Raw genomic sequence first — 8,212 nt, forward strand, 5'->3', positions numbered from 1 at the left:
CCATATAAAGAGACCTGGGGAGGAAAAGCCCCCTCTCCCAGCTCCTTGCAAATCCCACCTCGCCGCGGGACGGGAGCCAGGCTCCTCTCCCCAGCAGGCTTTCCCATACCTTGGGGCCTGCTCTGTCCTTGAAGTGCAGCAAAACCCCCACGTGTGGGGGGCACCTTGGAGGACCAGGGGGGCAAGAGGGAGGGGACGACCCTTGGGCCAAACCCCCTCGTCTTCACGCAGCTGATCATTTCCAGCTGAGCCGCTAGGCTGGGATTTATCGGCTGCTTTTATCCTCCCACTGCCCTCCGCAAACCCCAAGACCTCCTGGGGTTCCCCCCTCCACTGGACTCTCCCGACTCCATTGCGGCAGCTCAGAGGGGGTCCAAACCGTGGGCAGAGACCTCCCGCCGGCCGGTGGGATGCCGAAGGGCTGGTGGAAATGCCCGTGCTGGGTTACGGCTAGAGGATCCGAAGAAACAACCCCTGATGCTGGGGTTCGGCAACCGCTGGTGTTGCACAGGGATCAGGGTGAGGAAACGCCATCCTGGGGGTGGATGTTTTTGGTTTCCTTCGGACCAGGGGTGCACGTGGCATGCCAAAGGTTGGGATTGTGCCGTGCTGTCCACGGCCATGCCCGGGCAGTGCTGGGCATGTGGCTCTGTGCATGGACTCGCTGACTCAGGTATCTCCCAGCCCAGCTTTGGGGACCTCCAAGAAAGGACACGGAGGCGCTTGTGTGGCCGGCGTCACCCCTGAGATCCGGTGGGATGCACCGACACGGCCCTGCAGGTAAAAAGGCTCGAGAGAAGGGGAAATGCAGGTCGGATCTTTGCCGTCTGCTGCTGCTCCCTGCCATTTGCAGGTCCGCCCCAAGAGCTCGGCCGGGAGCTGGACTGCGGCTCGGGTCGGGAAGGTCTCCGGAGACGGCGAGCGGCTGTTTCTGGGACGAGACGCGCGAGGGAGGAGAGCTCAGCGTGTGATTGCGCTGCAGCGCTGCAAAACGCTCCCCGGCTGCTGGAACGAATGCAACAACCCCCCCCCTTCCCCCCGCTGCACCCTCCATCCCTGCCCGCGTCCTTCTTGAGCCCCATTCCCAGCTGATCCGGGCATCTTAGCCTGCGTTTTGCCACCTCTTCCTTGCTCTACCAAAGCGGGTTATCCCAGACCACCTGCCTCGTGCCCTGGCTCCGGTCCGCTGGAAATGCAGGACTGTGCCGTGCATTGCTCGGAGAAAGCGGACGGTGGGAGGGCTGCGGGTCCGGGGAGGCAGGGGCCGGGGGGAGAGCGGGGCCGGGCGACGCTGCAGCGCCTGCCGGGATGCGGCGGGGAGCTGAAGGTGCGATTTGGGGCCCAGGCGACGTGCAAAAACAGCGGCCTGGCAAGCAGGAGGGGGGGGGGGGAAGGCGTGACGTCAAAGGCAGCGCTTAAAATATACCCAGGGCAAAATCACATGAGAGCTGGTGAAACGGGAGCCGGCGCGTGCGGAGCCCTGCGGGAGGCTCAGGGAGCCGGCGAGAAACGTCCCTCGGCCAAAGCCGGCAGCTTCGCCCTCCCCGTGCCTTTACCGCTCCCGGCGAGCGGCGGCAGAGCCCTTCTGCCGCCGTCTCGGCCCCGGGGGACGCAGGTGGCCGCCTGCCTCCCATCTGCTCGCCGTGGCTGCGACTGCAGAGCCCCGGGGCGGTTCCCGGGTGACATCCTTGAAAGCAGCTGCCGGCGGTGACCGGACGGACGGCGTTTGGCCGCTTCTCGTTAGCGGGACCGGCTGGGTGGAGAAGGATGCTCGGTGCTGAATTGCTGGGGGTTGTTTTCCAGGGGAGGGTTGACTTAGTGGTGTTGGGTCCGGGGCTTTTCCTAGGGCTCGCTGTTCCCCCCAGGGGATGCGGCGCGGGGTGAGAAACCTTTAGCCCTGCAAAGCCAGCCTGGCAGTGCCCGCTTAGGACGAGCATCGGAGGAGCGAGCCGTGCCCTGATTTGTGCAGCCTCAAACACGGCCCTGGCAAACCTCATCCCTTCTGGGCTGCGTCCCCTGCTGCGGTTTGGGAAGGGAACAAATGCCCCTCTCGAAGGAACGGGCCCAAAGACAGACCGAAATGTCTGTTTATCCCTGCAGGAATCAGAGATGCAGCCGGCAGCGGCCTTGCAAGCAGATCTGCAGCCGAGCGGCCCCCCTGAGGGGTTTTGGTTTCATTTCCAAGGATCAAACCTTGGCGCTCCCTCCCCAGCACCCAAGGGTGCCGCGGCTCCCCGGAGCAGCGCCCGGGAGCCCGCAGGCACCGCCGAGACCCCCTGCACATCCGAGCTCAGACCTCTCCGGGGGGAGAGCCGCATCCAGCCGCGAGGGGAGGCTCCTGCCGCTGCCCCCTTGCCCAGCCCACGGGTGGCAACGCCTGGGTGACGGTCACCTCCGCTTAGCCTCCCCCTGTGCCACCCTTGCGGGTCCGTCCCGCTGCAAACCCTTCGGGGACACGTAGCTCCTTCAGGCTGAGCGAAAGCCTGCGACAAGCTCTGTCTACCCGGCCTGAGATCACTTAAAACCCTCCGGTAAAGCTCGGTCCAGGTAACCCAAACCACCTGGACGCGTGGAAACGGAGCTCAATCCGCCAAGCGGGCGGACGCCCGGGGCTGGGAAAACGCCGGCTAGCAGCTCTCCGCCGCGCGCGTTCCCACGCCGCCGCGGTGCCGCCGGCCCCGGCGCTCGCGGCTTCGCCCCGGCGCGTCTGATCCGACGGCGGCGCGGCATGCGAAGAAAATTAAGAGCAGAGCGCAGGAGCAGCAGCGCTTTCAAGCGCGCTGTCCCGCTCCGAGGAGCCAGGCCCGGAGGCGGCGGGACGTGGTTCTCATTCCTGCGCTGGTGTTTATTAGTTTTCCTTCCATTGTGCAGCGTCCCCTTTCTTCGCGGCGGCAGCGGTGGCGGCGGCGTTGTCCCCCCAGGGCCGAGCGAAGCACTGCGGTTTTCTCCTTGCGCTCGTTATTGCCTCCCCCCCCCCCGCTCTTTTGTTTTTTAGACATGAGCTACAGCCCCAAAAATAGACGGCTCCCGCTCCCCGGCAGCCTGCAGCCCCGGGATAAAACGGCCCAACAGGTTAAAGCACTGGGGTTGGTTTTACCGAGATCGCTAATAAATGGCATCTACTGCTTTTAAAGGTCATTTTGCCCCTGTTTCTCGATGTTTCCAGCTGAGGCTGTGTGGCGTTTACCCCGCTCTTGGGCGCGGGATGCCTCGCGGAGCTGCCGGGCTGCTCTTGGAGGACCCGGGAGGCGCGGGGTCGGGCTCGCGGGAGCTCTCGGAGGTGGCACCGTGCCTGCGCTGCCTATAAAACGGGGTTAATGTCTCTGGTTTCTGCATTAGGCAAGAAATAGCAGCTATTGTAAGAGGCATCTGGGCCTCTCCGGCAAATGCAGCTGGGGATGGAGGTCCCGGGCTGGGATGCCAGCTGCGACACTGCTTCACTCACAGCCTTGGGTGAATCCCTTGGCCCCTCGGTTCTTCCTCGGGGTCCACGCGTTTGGTGCAGCGGGTTGGGATCTTTGGCTGGAAAATGCTACGTAAGAGCTGGAAATTCCTCTGCCCTGAGTCAGGACGGTCTCTCCTTTCCCAGGCTCCTTTCCCTCCGCGTTAGCAGCGCAAAGCAGCGCCGGGCCGGGAATAAACTGCGACAGAAAGTGGCTTTGGAGACAAAAACACATTTAGAAACCGGAGGGCATTATCCCCTTGGATTATTGTCACTTGAATATAGGTCAGCTTGACAGCTTACGTGGAAAATTGTCCTCTGCACGTACCGACAGCGCCACAGCCACTTGCCCTGTTAATCCCCCCCCCTCGTTTGCACCCTGCTTTGGGGGCAAGCTGAGGCTTAGGAGCTTGTCCAGCAGCCGATGAGGGGCTGGAGGTGGGTAGGCAGGAGAGGGGGAAGTAAATACGTATCCCTGTGCTGGCAAGGAGCCTGGTGATGCTCCAAACCACGGGGGACCAAATCGGGAGGGATTCGCTCCTCCCTGCAGACGTCTGCCCGTGCTCATCGGTCTCTCCCGCGCTTCCCGTAGCTATGTCCATGCATCCCCGCAGGTCCTCCTGCCTGGCTGCAGTTATTCCAACCCCGGCAGGCCGCGCTGGGAAACGTGGCCTCTCCAGCCACGTTTTTGGGGAAGGCTGGCCGTTGCATCGTCACATGCTCCCCGTTAAACCTCCCCTCGGTATTTTTCCTGCCCCGAATCCGCAGCTTCCATCCTTTAAAAAGGCTCACGGGTGCCTCCCCCACAGCCGGTCCCCCTCCCCTGGGTGGCTGCCGGCAGCTATGAATGAATGGCTGGTGGCCCTGTGATGCCATCGCCATGGTGACAGATGGCAGCCGAAAATGCAGGAGATCAGGGTCACATGAGAGCAGCGGTAAACTCAGGCAGTTATTTATAGGCTGCTGCTTGAGCATTTATGGAAATGCGTCTATCTCCGACCGTGGTATCAACCCGGTGCTGGATCTCCGGGGCATTGTTCTTCCAGGAGAGACATTACTCATGCCCACGCTCCGCATGAATCCAGACTGTTCCTACGGCCCTGTGGTGGCTGCTTGGGCTGGCATCGGAAAAGTACAGGGCTCTCTGATTTTCTGCATCTGAGCCTGAGTCTCTGGAGCGGCTCCTGTTGTCACTACAGGCGAGAAAAATGCAGCCGTATCCTAAGTTTCTTGCATTTCCCTCTGGCATCTTCTGCTTCTATCACTGGCATCATCTTCAGCACAGCAGCTTCTTCCCTCGGCCTGGCTAGCGTGCTGCTTTCATGGCTATAAGTCAGATTTTTCCTTGGTTTGGCCATGGGTGTTTGTTCATGGCAGAGCCTAGATCCTGGCCAGCTTTAGCTTTGCTACACCTGGGGACCCTTTCTGTGCCTCAGTTTACCAACCTGCAACGTGCTCCAGATCAGCGGGAGCCAGGGTGGTTGTGTGGCCTACCAAAAGGATACCTTTAAACCCATAGAGAAGGCAAGGCTACAGGAACTGCTTGACTTCCCAAGCCGTGTAAGGGACTTAAACACGCGCTGTGTTTGACTCAAGGTGCTGTAAAGCCAGCCGTGATCCTGGAACTCCCCCTTCCCCGGCTCGAGCAGACTCGCCTCTGCGTCATGCGGAGATGTGCAGGATCCAGAGAGCTGGATGGCAAGTTCGGATCCTCTCAGTAAGGTCGCTCGATCCTCCTCTGCTTTCTCTCCGGGTACGTGCAGAGCTTTAGCTGGTGGCATTTGCAGCCAGCTGGCTCCACAGCTCCCCTTCCCCAGCCCTCCCGAGCGAAGGCGGCATCCATCCACCCACAGAGGCAGTGCCTGGATGCAATCAAAAAATCTCTTCCTTTAGCAATTAGGAAGTTGCTCTCATGCCTGCAGACAGCAATGCCTCTTCTCCCACCGCTGGCCCCTTCCCGGCAAGTCGGCCAAGCTGCTCTGCACAGGAGATGGCCGTCACCTTGCCGGGTCTCCGTGCAGGAGCATCCACCTCGAGCCCAGCTCACGCCGACCCTGCGCAGGATTGAATCGCTCCTGGATGCACTGTAATGACTCCTGGCCCCTCTTCCTCGTGGTTTTGTCTCGGATCGCAAGCGCTCACCGTGCCCTGGGCAGAAGTGTGGGAGAGGAGGAAGGACCATCCTGGCAGAGGGCCCTTGGCTCTGGTGGAGTTACACCAGGAGACACGTTGGCCGGGCGCGTTGCTGTCTCACAGCTCGTTAGTACTCATCCAGGGCGCTTGATCCGCATCTGGAGAGTGAGTTCAGCTCCCGCAGGACCTGGCCGGCCTGGTCAATGCCAGGGGGGCTCTGCCTGGCCACATCGGGCAGGACTGTGCTGGTGGTGCCTGTCCAAGGACCCTGCTGAGGTTGGGTCCCTTTGACTTTGGGGTTTCCTACTAAGCAGAGAGGGCCAAAAAAGCCAGTAGCTGTGCAGGAGGGAGCTCGCCTGGGAGCTGTGCTCCAGGCAAGGTGTAAAACCTCCCCCTGCGATGGCTCAAAGTCTTGCCTTTCCTCCCCAGCCGGGACACTGGGTTCCTGGCCACTGTGCAGCCATTTCCTTGCTTCTCCTGTGAATCAGGAGGCGCGATGAACATCATGAAGGGTTGTGACAAGATGGTATTTCTAAAGCATAAAAGGATCAAGGCTTTGGAGAGGCCATGAGAGCCGTCCCTGCCTGCCGCCCTGCAAAGCGAAGGATGCCTGCCAGGCTTTGATCCAACCGCAAAGATCCAGCAGGCGCTGGCCCCTCTCCAGGCCTCGCTGCTGCATGGGGGGACAGGTGAGCACCCCAGATCTGCGTCCCATCGTGCTGCTCGACTGAAATGAAGGTCAGAAGTCTTGTTCCTGCCTGGAAAGCAAACAGAAGCCGGAGAACGGACGTGGCGTTCCCTTCCTGCAAGGCAGCGCTTTATATAACATCTGAGGAGACGTGCGTGGTGCGTCTTCTCCTCCAGGCTGGCTCATGTCAGTGCGACTCCTTTGACTTCACCATGGCATTTGCCTCCCCCCCACCCCAGCCCCCACTAAGGAATATCAGCTTTCGTGAGATCTGGAGCAACACTGCGATAAACCAAACAGACGCTGGGAACCTTTTCCCGCAAAACAGCGGCAGCAGGAAACACGAGCAAGGCAAGCACCGTCTTCCCCTTCGCAGCACTTTAAAGCCATGTTAAGCAGCTTTATTCCTGCCTGACTTGGGGATGGGATGGGTAAAGGAGCGGATCTAAAGGAATACAGCCTCATTTCTCCTAGGGGGAAGAGAAAGGAAAATTGTGACTGTTGCTTTCACACTTGGGCTCTAGGTCTCCATGTAAGCGCTGGCTCAACTCCCAGGTACCTACAAGAATTGATCCTTTTGCACCTAACGAGCTGGAAAGTGAAATGCATCCAAAGGCCAGAAATGTGCATAAACATTGAAATCCAGGAGCTGGAAGAAGCGTGATTTGGGGCTGGAGGTCTGAGTCACCCATGGTTTTTCTCTTCCAGCTGTGCTTTTCCTCCTGCCCTGCTTTCTCACAGGCTGCACGTGGCCCAGGCGCTGGCCACTGCTACCGGCACCCCAGGCACCAGCAGCGCCCCGATCAGAGGAGAAACGTTTGGGGGCTGCACTGTTGGGTTTGGGTGGGCTCAGTTCAAGTCTTCAGGACTCGTAGACCCTAACCAATTCCACCAGGCACTGAGCCAGCAATTAACTCCTTTGAAAACTCCTTCTCCTCACCAGTAAATCATAACATCCTTCTGGCTTTCTTGATTAACTCAATTAGATGCTTTTTGAGGGCAGGACTCACTAGGCAGCACTGAGTAAAAGGGGAGGGCTGATCTCGACAGGTGTGCCTGGGCTTTCTGTTAAACACACCACAGCAACTGCATCAAAGCAGCCTAAATGGCTGTGTGATAAATTAATCCTGTCTAAGAAGCTGGATTTGGAGTTTGCTTGCTCGGGAGGGCTTGTGTCATGGGTTGTGTGTTTGTTTCTCTCTTCCTCCTAATAAAATACCTGGTGTCACTATATCCCACCATGTCCTGCCGGGGGGAATGAAACCCCTGAGTGGGACCCTTTTACATGCAGAAATTCACCATTGGCATTAAAGGTGGGCTAATTAATGCTGCTACCTCATCCTCCAAATTTGGCTTATACCATTAGCTTAGTCCTACCTGAGCCTGTGCTGCTCCTGTGTTGAGCTCTGGCACTGAAGGGAACTAGCATGACTGGAGATGTGGTGTCCTGCGAGTCCAGAGCTGGGCACCCAACATGGCCTGGATTTGCACCCAATTCATGGGGAGCAGAATTCAGGTCCTGACCTAGCTCCTTCCCTCTGACATGATTCGAGATGAAGTGACACCTCCAGTGTACCAAGCCATCGTTGGAGGAAAGGGGTGACCAAAACCCAACTCCCACCAGCGCGCAGTCCCCCCAGCTCAAAGCGCTCCCCTTCCCCAGGGCAGAAGCGCCGCGGTGGCCAGGGGGGCACATCTCGGGGCTGCACTTTGGTGGTGGGGGGACATTATAGGAAGCTCCTGCCTTTCCCCACACTGCCAAGGGCAGGTGGGCAGGGGTGAAACTGCCCTGCCAGGACCCACCGCTATTTTTTTAATGCAAAAAAAAAAAAAACCCCGCGGTGTGTCAAGCACCCCCCCACACACACCTGGGTTGGGGGGGGGACGACGACAGCCACCCCCCGGCACCCCGGCTTTGACGCGCAGCCCCGGTGACTCAAGCCTGCGTC

This window comes from Apteryx rowi, unplaced genomic scaffold (genome assembly GCF_003343035.1).
Source record: "Apteryx rowi isolate R43461 unplaced genomic scaffold, aptRow1 scaffold_132, whole genome shotgun sequence".
Taxonomy (NCBI): Eukaryota; Metazoa; Chordata; class Aves; order Apterygiformes; family Apterygidae; genus Apteryx; species Apteryx rowi.